Consider the following 17,828-nt stretch of genomic DNA (forward strand, 5'->3'; position numbering starts at 1 on the left):
AGTTTGTGAATTAGTTATACATTTATATTCTGTTGTTTGAGCTCAGGAGCTCAGTATCCAAAGGGATTTTCCCACCTTTTTAAAAACAGAAGCCAGATTTAGGGGGAGCATTATAAAAGCCAAGAGAGCTCTAAGGCAGAAAAATGTCTTTCCACTGCAAAACTTAAAACAAAAAGCAGGAAGGCTGGAAGAAATCTTTAGTATTCAGGAATGTAGATAGTGTTATTACTCCAAGGATTGGAAGGAGAGTGCCAATAAAACTTTGCAATTTAAGGCATTTTCTTTTAGTATTTCAATTGGATTCTTGGGGAAAAAATTTATGGGGATTATATGCAAATGAGACTTGAAAATTTGTCTTTTAAAATTTTTTTTTAAACCCAGTTTCTATAAAGCTTTAACAGTGACACAGGTGTTGTTTAAATACACTAAGATGTAATTATCCGAGATTTGGAGAGTTACTAATGATTCCTGGAGAGAATGAGAAGCAATTTGGTCGTGCTCTGGTAATGTGTGAAGTGATTTATAAGGGGAGCAGTAATGAATGTTGTCACTTCTAAACAAAACAAAGCACTTGTAAAGATCATTGATCTGTCCTTTTTTTTCCCCCCAGAACTTAGATGGATGAAGATTGCAGCATCAGCAAGTTTAACTAAGTTGAATTAACTGCCAGCTACAAACTTTTCTTCCTCAAAGATATTTCTCTCATTCTACATAAACCAGATTTTTTTCTTTGTGCTTCATGATATATTTCAACTTTGATCCACCCAAAGGCAAGCACATATCCAAATAAAGCAAAATAAACTAGGAATTACCATTATTCATTTTTAATATTTATATCTTACTCAAGATGACAACCAGACTCTAATTTTGTTTTATTTCTTTTTTTAAAAAGAACACCATGCCCTTGATTAGAGGGACATTAATACAAGTTTATGACCACAAGCCCTGCAATTTCAGCCAAATTATTCTGCAGTCACTTCTCGGTTACCTGTGGTTTCATTATTATCCTGTTTGATGTGGGAAAAACTTCTCATAGGATCATAGAATATCCTGCAGGACTTCTCCCAGTGTAACCCCTTATTTATTTATTTATTTTTAACATCTCTTTGCCACCCAAAGAAGTTTGAATGATGGCAGTAAGAGGTTTTTTAGTAAATGTTCTCTTCTTGATTAAAAAAGGTAGAACAAACTGTAGGTGTCGCAACAATAATCAATGAACAAATACCCTCATGAGACACAGAAATTAATTTACAAAATTAAATGTGCTAAACATATTGACTACATTGCCTCTTATGAAAGATCAAACTTAATGACATTTGCTTACTAATCTTTCATTTTTCTATTAACACGGCCAAAATATATTGGACCAATATTCTATTCCCTATCTCTTGATCTCAGAGAGAAAATAAATTCTTTGGTTTCTACAAGGGGACATCCCAGATGCATTTTCCCAGGAAAAGGATTCAGGTGTCTGGGAAATCTGGGAGGATAAAAGAAAACACAAATTGTCTGTAGGTTCCAGCTTATTTCTTTTTTCCTACTAAATATTCCCCTCCCCTTCCCTCCCTCTTACTGGGAAGAGGATGGTGCTATCCAACTCTCCTTTACTGTGGGATATTGGTGGGCACAGCAGATAAATCATTCCAAGGAGCGTAAAAACAAGTAGATGGTTTGGATCATCCCACCTGGGTCTTGATCCTGTGCCATGGCCCAGTATGAAGAGCTAAGAACTTCTCCATATCCAAACAAATTGAGAATTTCATCCAAATAGACAGCACAACAACATTTTTATAAAGAGCTGAAAGTCATCCAGAGAGAAAGCAAACAAACTGCAGTAATTTCTCCAGCTGTCAAAAGGCACTTGACAGAATTAACCAAAATTAGAGTGGATATCTCCAGTTTGTGAGTAAATGTGTCTTTAGTTCTCATTTTGCTTTCATAATTGGAACAAGACACGGTGAAATTGTCTGGACGCCTCCGTGTTAGAAATAAATTAGTTCCCCTTCATAGTCTCTTAAGAAGAGGGACTTAGCAAAGGCTGCTGCTTTCTGCTTATTTACTGAGGCTCTGCAATTATAACGAGGCAAATACAACTTGCTAAATAGCGAGAATACAAATGGAAAATTAAATCTGTGAGGAGCTGCCTTCGGGCACAGACAATAATTCAGCTGCACACACCTATTTGCATTTCATCAGGCTGGAACATTAGAGTGCTACCACAACATAAGCAAATGTGGTTTGGACTGAAGGTAGTGCCATGAGGGGAAGAATTCCAGATTCTCAGCTGGCTCTGATTATCTGAAGATGAGCTAATTCTGCTCAGGGTCCTCCTTGCGGGGATCACAAGCTCCAGTTTGACTGAAATGCCCCAGGATTTTCCTCCAAACAGGGCTGGAAGAGGCGTCAGTCTTGCTGAAGATGGATTGATGCAAAGGAAGTGATGGAAGCATGGATTGGATGTTGGGATAAGTCGGTCGGTTCTCAAATCCAGACTGACAACCAGCTCTGCAGGAGCAAACACAAGATAGGGGAATTGTAACCAAACCTACCACCATGTGCTTCTCCCCACCTCAAAATCCAAATTTTCCATACCAGATGGGAATGGTCTTTATGGGAACATTCCTCAGCAGGTCTCCAACCCTTCTTCCTAAGTCTTCCTTTTCTTTTTCTTTCATATTTGTATCCTCATTTCCCTCACCTCAAAATCTGTAGGATAACAGATTATCTTCTAGTCGCTCCAATATTATTTTCCTTTCTCTCTCCCCTTAACCCCACTGACCTCTCAGCTCATTTCACTGAGCCTGTTGGGGCTGATCTCCCCGCAAATCCTTTTCTCTGAATCCCATCCTACCTTTTAGCTTTCCTGGGTTGCCATCCCATAAACACCAAAAAGCCTTTCAAATTCCCATCAGCATACGGAACAGCACTATCATCTCCCCTGAACTCAAAATCAGGAATAGTTGTTGTCCATCCAAAGGCATGAAATAATCTTTCCACTCAGGAGCTTTCATTTTGGAGCTCGTTAGGCTCACCCTGTTCCTCTGAAATTCATCTCGGTTTATGAACACAAGGTGCACCCACCATGGTGAAACAGGTATCTCACACGTGACTTCTCACACCCTTCACTATCTTTTTTTTGTTCCAGAAGATCCCAAGTTTGTTTATTTACTTCTTAGTTTGCGTTCTTCATTTGTCTTTATGGAAAGCAACAAATAATACTCTGCTCTGGGAAGGTAATATGTCTTCAGGGCAGTCTCTTGAGTATTCATATTCTTCAGAAAGTAAAATAATTTTTCACATAGATAAAAAAAAGAAATTATAGGTCAAGAGTCGAGTATCCATTGATGTTCTAACATTCCATTTCTTTATTGCCTTTGTTTGCAGTGAGAGAACAAAATTACAATTACTGGAATTTTTTAAATAAAATTGGATTATAGTGTTGGTAGATTGATGACTCTTGGCACTCAAAATCCTTGAATAAGCCCTGAAAAAAATGCTGGAAGGAGACTCTCTTCTATTAAAGTCAAACTAAATTTTAGTGATGGCTTCAAAGTCCAGAATTTCACTGTATTCTGAGTGTTCTTCAGATTTGATGATGCACTTCAAACCTTGACTTCTACAGAAAGAAAAGCCTTGTCTCTTGTCCATGTTTCCTTCACGACTCCAGGGTTTCTTATGGTGATGTGTTTACCTGCTCATTTGTCTTCCCCCAAAACATGAAGAATCCAGTCCTAGAAACTCCAGCAAAGTTTTTTCTCTTCTTTCTCACTTCCTTCCACCATGCCTTTCAGTTAATTCTTGTGACAGTTCTGCAGCACTGCTGACACTGAGTGTGGGATTTTTACCCAGTAACTGCTTCCACAGTTGAGGCGTTGGCTCTCTTGTTCACTCCTAAACTTACTTTATTTTTATCTCAAGGAATATCTCGAGCATTTTTGCTTGGAATTCTGATTTGTTGAGTGGGCTTTCAGTTCTCTGGAATTATCTAGATCTTGTGGTTTAAACCCAGCCAGGAACTCAACACCACACAGCTGCTCACTCACCCTCTGCTCCCAGCAGGATGTAGGGAAAATAAATCGGAAGGTAAAAGTGAGAAAACTTGTGAGTTGAAGTAACACCAGTTTAATAATTGAAATAAAATAATAATAGTGACAAAACCAGCAGGAAGAATAACAATAACCACAAAAACAATAACAATAATCATAACCTTAATATAATATAATATAATGAAAAGGGAAATAATTTTTTAAAACAGAGAGAGAGAACAATAAACCTGCAGAAAAACAAATGATGCAAATGAAAAACATTCACCACCAACCAAGCAATGCCCATCCAGTTCCCAAGCAGCCATCCCAGGCCAAATTTCCTACTAGTTTGTATGCTGAGTATGACTCCATAGGGTCTGGAATATCCCTTGGGATAGTTGGAATCAGAAGAGAAAAGGCCTTGACTCTGTGCAGGTGCTGCTTAGAAATAACTAAGATATTCCTGAATTATAAACTCTGTTTTCAGAACATTTCCAAAATTTAAACCCATATTATCAACCATGAAAAAAATTAATACTGCTCCAAAAAAAAAAAAAATCAGCACATGGGGTTTTCACTGCGAAGGGGAGAGGAAGGGTATCTTGCTCCCTAGAAGTCTTAATTCCTTAGAAGACTTAATTCCTTAACATCTCCATTGGGACAGACAAGAACAGAAGTTGGCTACCATCATAACAGGGTTATATTAACAGGGATTCCTGAATTTTGTATGCTTTTTTCCCCTGTGTCATTGCAAAAATTCCTCCTGACCTCATGGATTTTTTTTCACAGAATTCACCACAATAAATAGCAGCTACAGAAATATATTATTCACAACATTAGGTTAGATTTGATTTACTTCCTGGGACCGAATTCCTTACTAGTTCCCAGGGAGCCACAGTCATTCACAGGAACATTCCTTTTCCATAAAAATACTACCAGGACTTTCAAAAATCCAGCATCTCCAGTACAGTCCCAAAGGCATTTCTGGGGGCTGTTCAGTGTCCTGAATTTCCAGGAAGGTCAGTAAACTGGAAAGTTGTAAGTTGCTAATAAATTTTAAGTTCTGTGCCCTGTAAATAGAATCCAAGAGGAATTAGGATCCTCTTGCAGTGACTTAATAGAGACACTGTCCCAGTGCAGTAAATCTTTTCTATGTGCCATGATTAGAGCTGTGATTTAGGATCATTTCAGACACCTACAGTAAATAACAAGGCTTTTCGGTGCTTATTATGTCATCATACATCCTGCAGCCTTCCCATTCAATTCTCTTTTCAGGATTGATTTTAGGGGACCTACAGGAGATTGTCTGGAATGGTTGACACTCTCCTTTTCCTTGCTTCTTTGTGGATCTGAGTCACAGGCACATCTACACAGGCTCCTGGGCTCCCTGCCCAAACAAACCAGCAAGTCCCCCTTCAGGAAAGCATCCAGAAGCTGTTGGCAAGATAAACTTGGCTCCTGACAGTTGGCTCCAAGCAGTTACAGATGTGAACTGTGTCTAATCCTGGTGCCCTTCATCTTCAGTGCTATCCCAAAAAGATTTGTGCATTCCAATAGGTTTTTTTTCCCACCTATTATCACGTGAATCAAGGAATGAAATGTGCCCTTATTGCCATCCTGTAAAAACAGAGCTATGGGGTGTTACAACACATGAACAAAACACCTGCAAAAAAACCTCCAGTAATTCCATTTCAGGATGTCTCCAAACCATCTCTACCTCTCCCCACCTTCATTCCTCACTCAAATACGGAATCAAAGAATCATTGAGGTTGGAAAAGACCTCCAAGACCATCGAGGCCAACATTTGACCCATCTCCACTGTGTCACCCAGCCCAGAGCACTGAGTGCCACGTCCAGGCCTTCCTTGGACACCTCCAGGGATGGGGACTCCAAACCACCCTGGGCAGCCCCTTCCAATGTCTGACCACCTTTCCATGAAAAAATTCCTCCTGGTGTCCAACCTGAGCCTCCCCTGGCACAGTTCGAGGTGGTTTCCTCTCATCCTGTCCCTTGTTCCCTGGGAGCAGAGCCTGACCCCTCCCCTGGCTCCACCCTCCTGTCAGGTTCTGCACAAAATGAAGTTCAGAATCGACAAATTCCTTCCTGTGCTACCAAAAACTTTCAAATTTTTGTGTAGAAAACCAAAAGTGAGAAGAACAATTTGTCTGAGATTGATTCCCTGCTTTGTGGCAGCAATACTAATAAAGCAAACTTTGTGCATTTACCCTGGAAGATGCAATAATGGAATTTAAAAGGCCATGTCTAAATGCAAGCTGTGTTTTATGGAGACTAAAATTTTTTGGTTTTTCTCTTTGTTCTTCATCAACTGCTGAAAAAATGTAGTTGAAACTTCCTTCCAGAACTGCATTCTAGTATAGAAAGCATTTAAAAATTTATATTAAATAAGAAAGAGTTGGAACTGCCAAATTTAAAAAGAAAGGGAAGTGTAGGTGTTGAAATAATAACACAGGAAATATTTTAGGTTTTTTTTTTTCTTTAATAGATTGATTTAAATTCTAATTAGAAAACAAAAATAAGGGCTTTGGGGTAATGTTTTTCACAAAGAAGTTTCTACTTTTTTTTTTTTTCCAGCTCTACAAGTCACTTCTTCTTTAAGAATTCAAAAGAAACATATCTTAGAGAAACAAAGGTAAGACTGGGAGACAGCTACACATAATTTCAGGTTAAATTGTCTTCAGCCTGTCTTCTATCACAGCTGCTTTTAGAGCTTGTTGGGGATATGGAAATGTCTCTGTAGCTGCTAAAAATAAAGAGCACTCAAGCAGGGGTGGAATGAAAAGCCATTTTTGTCTGTGTTTTAAAGTGCTCTGTACTTCACACACTTAAGTCATAGTGGAGATTTTATTAGGTGGAAACAGAAACCTCCTTTCTTTGGAACTTCTAGGAGAAAAAATGGCTTTTGAGCAAGAAAAAGAATGTAATTTTGGGTTTTAAGTACAACAAAAACTCTACGGCATTTTCAATTATTGCAATGTTCAAGACATTATTTACTTCATATCAGGCATAAAATAATACACAATGTGTATAGAATATATACAGCATGTATCTTTTAAAAGAGGACCAAAAGGTAACAGTTAGAATGAAACATAAATATTTTGACACTGGAGGAACCCTTGATCCAAAATTTACCTCGCCTTCAGCATTTTCTTCTTGCCTTTCACCTCTCAAGTCTGTGTAGCTCCATGAAATGTTTGACCTTGAGCCAATTTTTTGTTTTTTAGGAAAATGTTTTACTGGATCATTTCCATGGATATCAGCACCTGATGGAAAAAAGTAAAGATTGTCCTCTGGTTGAGTACTTATTTATTCAGGTGTGTGTCTGGAGAAAGTTCTACCTTCTTGCTTCCTTTCTTTAGACGCTCTGTACAACACATCACAATTTTTCAGACTAAGTCAGAAAATTACAGATTCAGAGCTTTTTTTTATATTTACTCAAATTCCAGAAGCTGAATTTTGTGAGTTATTGATTAGAAAATTTTAATAACAAACAAAATGGCTAAAAATGTAACAGAAAGTGTTTAATCCCTCAAAATAGACAACCTCGGCTTTTCAAGGGATGTTTCTTCCTTTTCTCTGACTACACAGGAAGAGAAGGGATTTAAAATGGCCAGAGCATTTAATTTTGAGTTGACCGAGTTTAGGTAAAATCAATTTAAGTCAATTTTCTAAGCATTTCTTCTGCTTCATGCATGCTAATTTCAATATTGGTTGTGGGTTGGGTTTTCTGCTGGGGAAAGGGATTTTTTACATTTTTTTCTTTGCTTTGTGTTTTCTGGTGGTTTTTTTAAAGTATTTCCTCTTTTTTTTTTTTTTTTTCTTTTTTAAGATGTGACAATTTTTTTCTTCCATTATTGAGCTTAATTTTTTCAGGAAAGTAACACATTGTGACCAATATAATGTATGAAATACGGTATGGTGGTGTTGTCAGCCAGCCAAGAGGAATGTAGAGAACAGCACCTCATTTTTTAAACTTTCAGTTTTATTTTGGATTACTGAAGTTCCCAGTATGATTTATTTCACTATTTCCCGTATGTTTCCTATGCCAAAAGTGTCTACTATGGGAGAGTAAAAAGTGAGTGGCTTTCATCGTTTGTCAAATGGCAAAATCCATTGTGCAGTGACAGGACAAGGAATAATGGATACAAATTAAAAGAAATTTAGGGGAATTTACGTTGGATATTGGGAAAAAATTATTTCCTGTGAAGTTGGGGAGCCCCTGGCACAGGGTGCCCAGAGGAGCTGTGGCTGCCCCTGGATCCCTGGATGTGTCCAAAGCCAGGTTGGATGGGGCTTGGAGAAACCTGGTCTGTGGATTTACAGCAACTTTGATTTGGGCAATCTGTAAGATTTTTAAATAAATTTATGTTAAAGGAACTTCATTTCATCCTTTCATGTTTACTTGAGTGGAAATGGATCAAAATCACATCCAGAGCTTGAATTTTTATTAATCGCTTACAGATCTGCAAAATTAGAACAGAAATTTAAAGAAGTCAACACTGTCAACAAGAATCATCTCTACTAGAAGTCAAACTCAATATTTTTTCAATATATTTTGTTTAATTTTAAGCTTTCCTCAGTCATTATTTTTTTCTTTTTATTGCATTATTGGCTGAGAATATTAAAGTGAATAACCAAACATGTTTTGAACCTTTTTCCACAGGGACAGGATGACACAAGTTTGCTGTAATATAATAAAAACAAATATCTGCTTATGCTTTTTTTTTGCTTGTTTTAAAGAACGCTGTTAATCACTGCTGGAATACAGTCACAGGGGACTGAAAAAATACTTAAAATAGTTGAAAATTTGGCATGTGATAAGCACTGCTTCCCAAACTGGACATGTCTTTCTCACTATTAATTTTCTTTTTATTGTCACGCTGCATTTTTTACCCTTTGTTTAGAAAAAAAAAAAATCTTGTTGAAGGGTTTTCCTCTCGCTGTTGACTGGGGTTCATCTTACTTAGCTACAGAGACCTGCAAGTCTGTGGGAGTTGGAAAGTTTGGCTTTTCCAGACTTGTGGTGATCTGTTTACCCATTGCTTTTCCTATCCCACATTGTTGCCTCCCTGCTCCTTGCCCTTAGCCCTGGCCACTCCCTCGGGCTCTCCCTATTGGTTCCTGTACCCCAACTCCGCCCATGTACCGCCCCTGAGCCCCTGACAAAACCTCCCTGTTCCCAGATAAGGAGGTCTCTCTGCCTCTGGGGGTAGCTGGGACAAGATGCAACCATTAAAGGTCCTCTGAAACCCTCATGGGGAGACCCTTCCCGCCTCCTTCTCTGTCACTGTGTTGTAGAGCTGATAGCTGCCGGAGCAAAACCGCGGAGCCGTCCGAAATGGCCTACAGGAGGGTGAAATGGCTGCATTGCTCTGAGCAACTCCGCTGAGCTCTCAGAGAAAGCTGCAGCTTGCTAAGCTAAACCTAGCACTCCAACACAGAGTGGTGATTCCAAGTATAATTTGCAACAGAATCAGACAGCATTGCTGAGTCTGGCAGGGATTTCTGGTGATCATTTAGTCCTGGCCCACTGCTCTGCTTTGAACAGAGCCCCAAATAGTGCAGGACCATGTCCAGATTGCTTTTGAACCTCTCCAAGGATGGAGACTCCACAACATCCTGAGGCAACTTGTTCCTCTTCAGCCACCCTCACACTGAAGAGTTTTGCTATGCTTAAACTGAATTTCTGGTATTTTAGTTTCTGCCTTTTAGCTCTTTTCCTGTCACTGAGAAGACACTTGCTCTGTCTTCTCCATCAGGTGTTTACACCCATTGGGAGATCCCCTGAGCCTTCTCTTCTCCCGGATGAGCTGTTCCAGCTCTCAGCCTGCACACATGGGTCAGATATTTCCATCCCTTTACCGTCTTTATGGTCCTTCACTAGCCTCACTCCAGTATGTCCCAGTCTCTCCTCTACTGGTGCTTGGCACTGGACCCAGCAGTCCAAATGTCTCACCAGAGCTGAGCTGAGGGGAGATAGCCCAGAAAAACTGTGGATAACTCATCCCTGGAATTGTTCCAGGCCAGGCTGGACAGGGCTTGGAGCAACCTGGGATAGTGGAAAGTGTCCCATGGCAGGGTACTGGATTGAGATGATCTTTCAGGTCCATTCCAACCCAGACCATTCTGGGAGTCAGTGAAGGATCATCCCCCTTGACCTCCTGGCCATGATTCTCCCAGTGCAGCCCAAGATACTGATGGCCCTTTTTTTGCCACACGGACACATTTCAGGCTCATGGTCAACGCATCATCCCTGAGGACTCCAAGGGACTTTTCTGCCAAGCTGCTTTCCAACCTGTTGGCCCCCGGTCCATTCTTCTGCATGGAGTTATTCACCTTCAAGAATTAAAATGAAATATAAAACTCACTTAGACTTAACACTGAAATATTAAGATGCTGCTACATGAATCACTCTCATGGCAATGTACCTGCATCTAATTCCTCTTGGCTTTAATGTATTCCAACAGGAAGCAAGTGCTTATACACCTTTCAAGGGCTGGAATTAATCAGTCTGCTAAAAATCATAGAGAATATGTATGAAGGTAAAAGAACCCAATCATTGATCCTTCCCACAGCAAGCATATTATCCCTTTTTCTGTTTCTCAGAATCACCTGAGTCTTCAGAGCATCCTGATCCAGTTCATTTTAAATAACCTCAGCATGACTTTTGATGCTGCTGTTTGCTCCCTTAATCTTTGAAGAAAATTGTTCCAGTCTGCAAATTGGATGGATCATCACTGAATTAAAATCTAAGGAGGGACATGAAGCTCTGCTGGTCTGACTCCCCCTCCCACAGCCTTTGTTATATAATGCAACATTTGAAAAGTGGCCTAAGCTTATGGGAAATTACAAATCTCCTCAGTGCATTGAGCAGAAGGAACAATTCTCTTTCCAGGGCAGTTTTCTGATCAGAACCCTTTGTTCCATATGAACGGATGTGGCTTAAGTCATTTTGCTTTTCAGAGTGCAGAGCCTCACCCCTTTAGTTTGTTCTTCACACCTGAATGAGTCTCACCTCCAACAGGAACTTTGAGACCTTCTCAATGAGAACCAGAGCATTGTTCCTAACAGCACATCTCACACCAAAATTGCTTAGAAGTAGAAAGTGTTGCACAAGACTGGGATGGAGAACAAGAGGTAAATGTTCTCCCTCTTTTCAGGTGCTTTCTTTGTGGGGTCTGAGCCAACATTTGATGCCTTTGGCAAACTGAGTGAAACTTTCTCCTTGAGCAATCCCACAGAAACCAAAGGAACTCTCTGTGGAAGATGTCCTGCTCCCAGAGAGCAGAGACAGAGATATTTTGATCTGTGAAAGATCAAAATTTTTATCTGGGCAAGAGCCTATCCTGCTGGACAGGATTTGGGCAGAGAGATGGCTTGAAAGGCTTGGAGTAGATTGAAGGACAGACCCTTTATCTGGCACGCTTTGGGACTCATTCTCCCATTTGGCAGAGTCTGTGTTTTCCATCCTGTGGCCTTTAGCTACCATCAAATGTTGTATCTGATGGTGTTCACCCTTTTGTGGGGTGATGCCATTCCCCTGTCTCACCTAGGAGTGTGCAAAGCAGCTTTCTTCTCACATTTTAGGCTAGATTGCTCTTTATCTAGCATGTCAGTTTATTATTACTGTTTTCTCCTCCTTTTTGTAGGCAACCTTCATCCTGTGCCCTGGAAGGAGCTGCACTGGGGTGTGACTCTTTTGAGTGTGGTTTTGCACCAAATGAACTTCAGAGGTCCCTTTAAATATAAATCAGTGTATGTTTATGGCCTGAAGCCAAGACAGGAACATAAAAGGTGTAAATCCAGGCAGTAACTCGTGGCAGGCATTCCTAGGATGGTGCTCTGCTGGTGATAAGGTTCTGCTGTTTACATCAAAATGAGTAATGTGTCTGTCCCCCAAAGTGCAGGACATCCCTGCACTTGACTGGGCAGAGAGAATGGGAGAGGAAGGGGAGAAGAGGACAGTGCTACAGGCTCCAGATGGAAATTTTCTTGCCTTTCCTAGTAAAGCTTCCCTCAGATAAGTAAATTCTGTGATCCTGTTGTTGAACACGTGCGTGCTTTGTCATGGTTTTCATCACCACAACACAGATGGTTCAGACCAATTTCTCAGTTTGCACCTACAGTCTGTTATTCCAGCAAGCCTTTTGGTATTATCCCAGAATCCCAGAATGGTTTGGATAGGGAGGGACCTTAAAGATCATCTTGTTTTACATCTTCCACTATCCCAGGTTGCTCCAAGCCCTGTCCAACCTGGCCTTGGACACTGCCAGGGATGGGGCAGCCACAGTGTCTCTGGGTAACTTGTTCTGGTGCTTTATCACCCTCACAGCCAAGAATTTTTCCCTCATATCTAATTTAAATATCTCCCTTTTTAGTTTAAGACCTTTCCCATTTACGCTTACCTGTGTAAAAGTCGCTCTCCCTCCTTTTCCATAGCCCCCTTTAGGTACTGGAAGGGGCTCTAAGATGTCCCCAGAGCCTTCTCCTCTCCCTGAATAATGCCAGCTCCCTCAGCCTGGCTATTGAAATGGGCTTTATTAAAACCCCAGCCTGGTGTTAAAACCAGCCTGAATTCTTCTTGTGTAGGATCCAAGCTAAACCAGATTTTTATGATGCCACCACATCTACCTGATACGACTGGAATCAAAATAGTGGCTAAAATCAAAACAGACCCAGCTTTTAAGGCCTAGTTAGAAATCACCAATAAAATACTCCCCTAAATGAACTCTTGAAAATGTCAGAATATATTCTACACTCCTGTCTGCAGTCCTTAGTTCTAGGAAATGTGTCCCCTGGCACCAGTGGCTCCATGTCAGCATCTCTGCGAGTACAGACAAAGGAGCACAGAACAGAAAAAGGAAGTTTTCTTTCTGCAGGAGATGGTGGAAACAAATTAGGAGAGAAACCCCCTTTTAGCTTCCCCTCTCAATTTATTTTGATCCAAGATGCCTTAATTCATTTATTAAGCATCTCTTCTTGATCCCTGTCAGAACAGGGTCTTGCTTTAGGAAGGCTCTTGGTTCTTGTGCACAGAAGGGAATAACCTGGTTTACTTTTCCAGAGTTCTTGGCAGTTCCTGACCCCCTTGAACTAAAGTAACTCCCATTTCCGTCTGTAGTGCAAATGGGGTAAAAAGCTGGCAGATTTGTGCTGTTTGGGTCTCAGGTAGGAAGCAAAATTTTGCTACCAAAAATTCGATCTTCTCTCTGCACAATTCCTGGTATGAAAGGAGGGGAATGTAGTGATAAAGTGTGAAATAAAAAGGGAAAACCTCCAGGAACTGGATTTGCTCTTCTGCCATCATGATTCTGGCATCCCATGATTTTCTGCTGGTCTTTTTATCTATTTTACCTTCTTATGAGAAGGGAGAGGGACTGGAGGTGATGAGCTGATGAGCACCAGGACCTGGATTGGAAGGGTGCAGCCATGGGAGGTGCATAAACCCAAGGGAGGGAGCATTTTTAAGTTCCTCACCTTTTCCTGAGCGAAAAATGGACAAATTGTCTAATCGGGCTCTGGTCATTTTATCCAGGTGCAAAATGAGGAGTGCACTATTCATTTCTCTGCTGTGTATGAAGCACTGTGTCAAATTGGGAAAAAAACCCATCATAGAGTTATAAAAAGGCACTGCACAACAAGATAATGTTTTTGACAGTGAAAGGGACAGTTCCCAAATTCTCTGTTTTATCTCTTTGATAAACTCACTTGAATCACAACCTTTATTTGCAATGTGGCCACAAAAATATGTGAGCAAGAGGGTGATGAGCCTCTGAACAAAACCCTGTCTCTGAATGTCCTTGCTTTGACACAGCGGGGCAGAGGATGTTGCATTTTAAGTCTTAAATGGGGTATTTAAGGTTGAAGAGGGGAATGGAAGCAAAAACCCAAACGCCACGTGTGTGTGCAAGTGTCTGCTGTGCCACCTCCCTCTCCTGGATTCAGAGTGACTTTGGAGGTTTAAGGGAGGGAGAACAAATGTTTGACAACCTCAAACTCCACGGATCAGAGATATAATGAATATTGGTTTACAGTGATATTTTTAGGCTAAACAAAAATAGTTGGGAGTCAGGGCTGGCAGTGGAATATTTGCTTGCAAAGGTGATTGATACTGACTTTAATTAAAATAGATCCTCCCACGCAAGTCCCCCCTCTCCCATTAAAACTCCTCTTGATATTACTATCCATTTATTGTTCATAAATAGCCAGAGGTTTTTACAGCTCATTCTTGGCCTGATCAACAGTAGGTTTGACCTTGAGTTTGAAAGATCTGGGGTTTAATAAATTCTATCCTTTTCCAGTTCATTTTTCTTCCTATACAAAAGTTTATTTAGTTTCTCCTTTCTCCTCAATCATCCACATAGTGTCTTATTTTGTTTTGTTCTACTTTATTTGCCATCTATAGCACTCTTATTTTTTTCCTCATCTCCTTCAATTTAATATATGCTCTTTGTCAGTGTTTGCTCCACAGCTGAGTATATTTTACATTTATCTGAATTAGATCTCATTTCTACCTATAACATTGATCTTCTATTGAAATTGTTCCTGTTTTCCTTCATCTGGCTACTCCTAATTCCTGAAGCTTTCATCCATTAGCTTGAAATGTACATTTTTCAATACCGTAGCCATAGTTATTTATAAAAATATCAAAAAAACCCCTGCAGACAGAGAGCAGATCTTTCCATAAATCAGCGACCCAGATTTGCTCTGAGCTGTTTTTAGATGGAGCACATTTACTGTGACAACCCTTAATTTATATTGGGAAAGATGAAAATGTAACAAGAACTGGTATTGGAAAAAAAATGTATTTAAGCCTCTTTCCCTTGTGTTTAGAAGAGTCTTCCCCTCAGAAACAGCAAGAAAACACAGTTTTAAGGCCATTAAAAAATTGTGGCAAATTTAGAAGGTTTAGCTTTATCACCTCAAGACCTCTTTTTCCACTAAAACTTATTATTTTCATCTTTTTTTTTTGCCCTTAGTGCATCTTGACTGACAAGACTTTCCCTGGATCATGGCCTCTCCAAGACTGAGGACTTTTGGGAAAAGGGTTCAGTTTAAACTAGCAAGAGGAATGGGGCCACAACAATCCCTGGCAGTCACTTTTTGACACTAAAATATTTCTGGTTTTCTGTAAACAGCAGGATGTTTCTGATAATTGTATTTTCCCTGCAGTTTGGCTGTGGAAAGCCAGCTCTCCCTGTTTTCCTGCTGCTCATTTGTGAGGTATGAACTGTGCTCTGTTGGGCAAAGTTTCACTCTGGGTTTTGCATCAGTGACATTTGAGCTGCTCTGGGGTTAAACCTGGGCTCAGTAACGGGACTGGGGTTGATCTGTCTCATTATTTTTGTGACTCAGCTCACACCTACACAGTGTGGGGGCATCCAGATGAAATCCCACGTTTCAAAAGGAAGGCAGAAATATTTCCCCTTTTAGGATTTGTAGTCAATCCAAATTAATTGTCTGTAAAAGTTCTTCAGTTGTGGGATGAGGGGTGTTATGTCAAAATACCATAATCACGGTTGTCAAACATTATACAGCACACAGCTGATATTTCACCAGACATTTCAGTGAAATCAGGAAGAAATTACTTAATATTTCTTCCCAATATTTAATTTAAACCTACACTTTCATTTTAAGGCCTTTGCCCTTTGTGCTATCACTGCATGCCCTCATAGAAAATCCATCTCCTTTTCCATAGGACAGGGTTGGGCAGCAGTTTAAATTCCCATTGAAGTTTGGACATCTCCCAGTTTAGTGTTTTTTTGACAAGATGTAAGTTGGCAAACTCCATAAGTATATATATATCTCTCCCCAAAAATCAGCTGCTTATTCCCAATGAATTAATTCTGGTGTTCTCTGATTTGGAGGGGTGGAAAGATAAAAATAGGGGACTTCTCAACAATCCTTGATACTTCAGAACCTTGATACTTCACAATTCTCTTCAAAAATTTATTGTGCCCTGCTTTGAATGTAGCTGGCCTTTGTTTCCCTCCTCTTCTTGAGAGGCTGTTACAAAGCCCTGAAAACCATAAATCCTGTAATTTCCACTCTATATGCATTCGTACTCCGTTTCTACCTGTTTTATCCTGACTCTCAGTGACTTTTCATTTAAATCTCTCTCCATCTGCTTTCACCCAGCCTGTTCCCTCTCAGTCTTCATTTTTCAAGGCTGGAAACATTCTCTGACTCCCGAAGAGTTTCTCATTCCTCTGGCCAACCTGGACATCTCTGTTTTCCCAGCTTGGCCTTTCAGGCCCAGTAGAAAATTCCAGAAGAGCAGGTGAAGATCCCTGATTACTGGAATTTCATGGCAAGGGTTATATTTAAGTCTGATTTTAGCTCTGAATGGTGAGTTTACTTTTCATTGTCACGGGAATATTGGGATAAGAGCACTGGATTAGACTTGGGGATTGAGCCTGGGCCTGATGTGTGGTGAAGATTAAAGATTGCTAAAAACATTTACCATTATATGTTTTTTTCTCATTAAATCATTTGGTGAAGTTATGCCAGGCCCAGTCTTGATATAAAAGGGTTTTAATGAAGGAAAACACAGAAAATGTTGCCAAACCCAGAGATCCTTCACCATAATTTGTTCATGCCTTGGATCCAGGAACATGAGCTGGCGTTCTCAGGTGCCAAGGCATTCAGGGATGCTGCAACACAAATTTATCCTGCTTTTCTTCTGGATAGCTGTGTAATATCCAGAGTAATTCCAAGAGACATGTTTATTATTGCAAATGTGCTACTGGCATGTGCTAAGAGATTTCTGATTCAGGCACACAACTGAATCTTTCTATTAAGATGATATTGGGAAAACATTTTGCTGTTGGCCTCTAGAACTGCATGTGGAGCCTGGAAAACACCTTCATTAAAACACAAAAACCCAAGAAAAAGCCAAAAAATAGCAAAACTTCAACACCTAATGTACTGAAATAATCACAGACTCATAGAATGGGTTGGGTTGGAAGGGACCATAAAGAACATATTTCCTGCTCTTCACAGCAGGCTTAGGTCTGAGTAGGAAACGTGGTGTGTAATCCAGTGTTCATGGATTAAAGGAAACAGAAGAAAAAAGAGGAAGAAAGAAAAAGTCAGGCAGAAAACCTCTGTTTATCTCTCATGAGCTAAAAATATTACCAGTATGTCAGGAAAAAATATTATTTTGAGATGACATGTTAGAGTTCCAATGCTGGGCAATACAGAATGGTCTACCCATTCTGAAATTGTAAAAATTATAGGATTTATAACCCTGAGGTAAAAAAAACATAGAATCATTTGGGCTGGAATAGATTATTTAGGTTATTGAGTCCAACCATAAACTTAGTACTGCCAGGTCCAGCAGTGTATACAAATAAAAGGTGTAACACACTCTTTATAACATACATTATTTTTTATGTTTTAAATTCTCCGATACTATCTGGCACCCAAAAGTGAAGAGGGTTAATACTGAGCTGGCAATGAATTGGTAAAAAAGCTTAAAATGTTTAATTTTGTATTTGACAGCTGTGGCTGCAGAAATTACTGTCAGTCAGGCTACTCTGGGCACAGGGAGAATTAAGGTGGAGTTCCATAGTAAATAATTTCATTGGTAAATTTGGTGGGATATCTTTTGCATCCAGTGCTGAAGAATCTCAATCTGCACACCTGGTGGCTCAGGTGTCTGTTTGTAATTAATGACAAACCCATTCTTTTCCAGGATGGTTTCAGGAGAGTTTTAGCCACTGTTTTAGAATGAGATTAATTGATACAAATGCTTCACTATTGACTGATTTTAATAGGGACCAA

This window comes from Corvus hawaiiensis, chromosome 1 (genome assembly GCF_020740725.1).
Source record: "Corvus hawaiiensis isolate bCorHaw1 chromosome 1, bCorHaw1.pri.cur, whole genome shotgun sequence".
Lineage (NCBI taxonomy): Eukaryota > Metazoa > Chordata > Aves > Passeriformes > Corvidae > Corvus > Corvus hawaiiensis.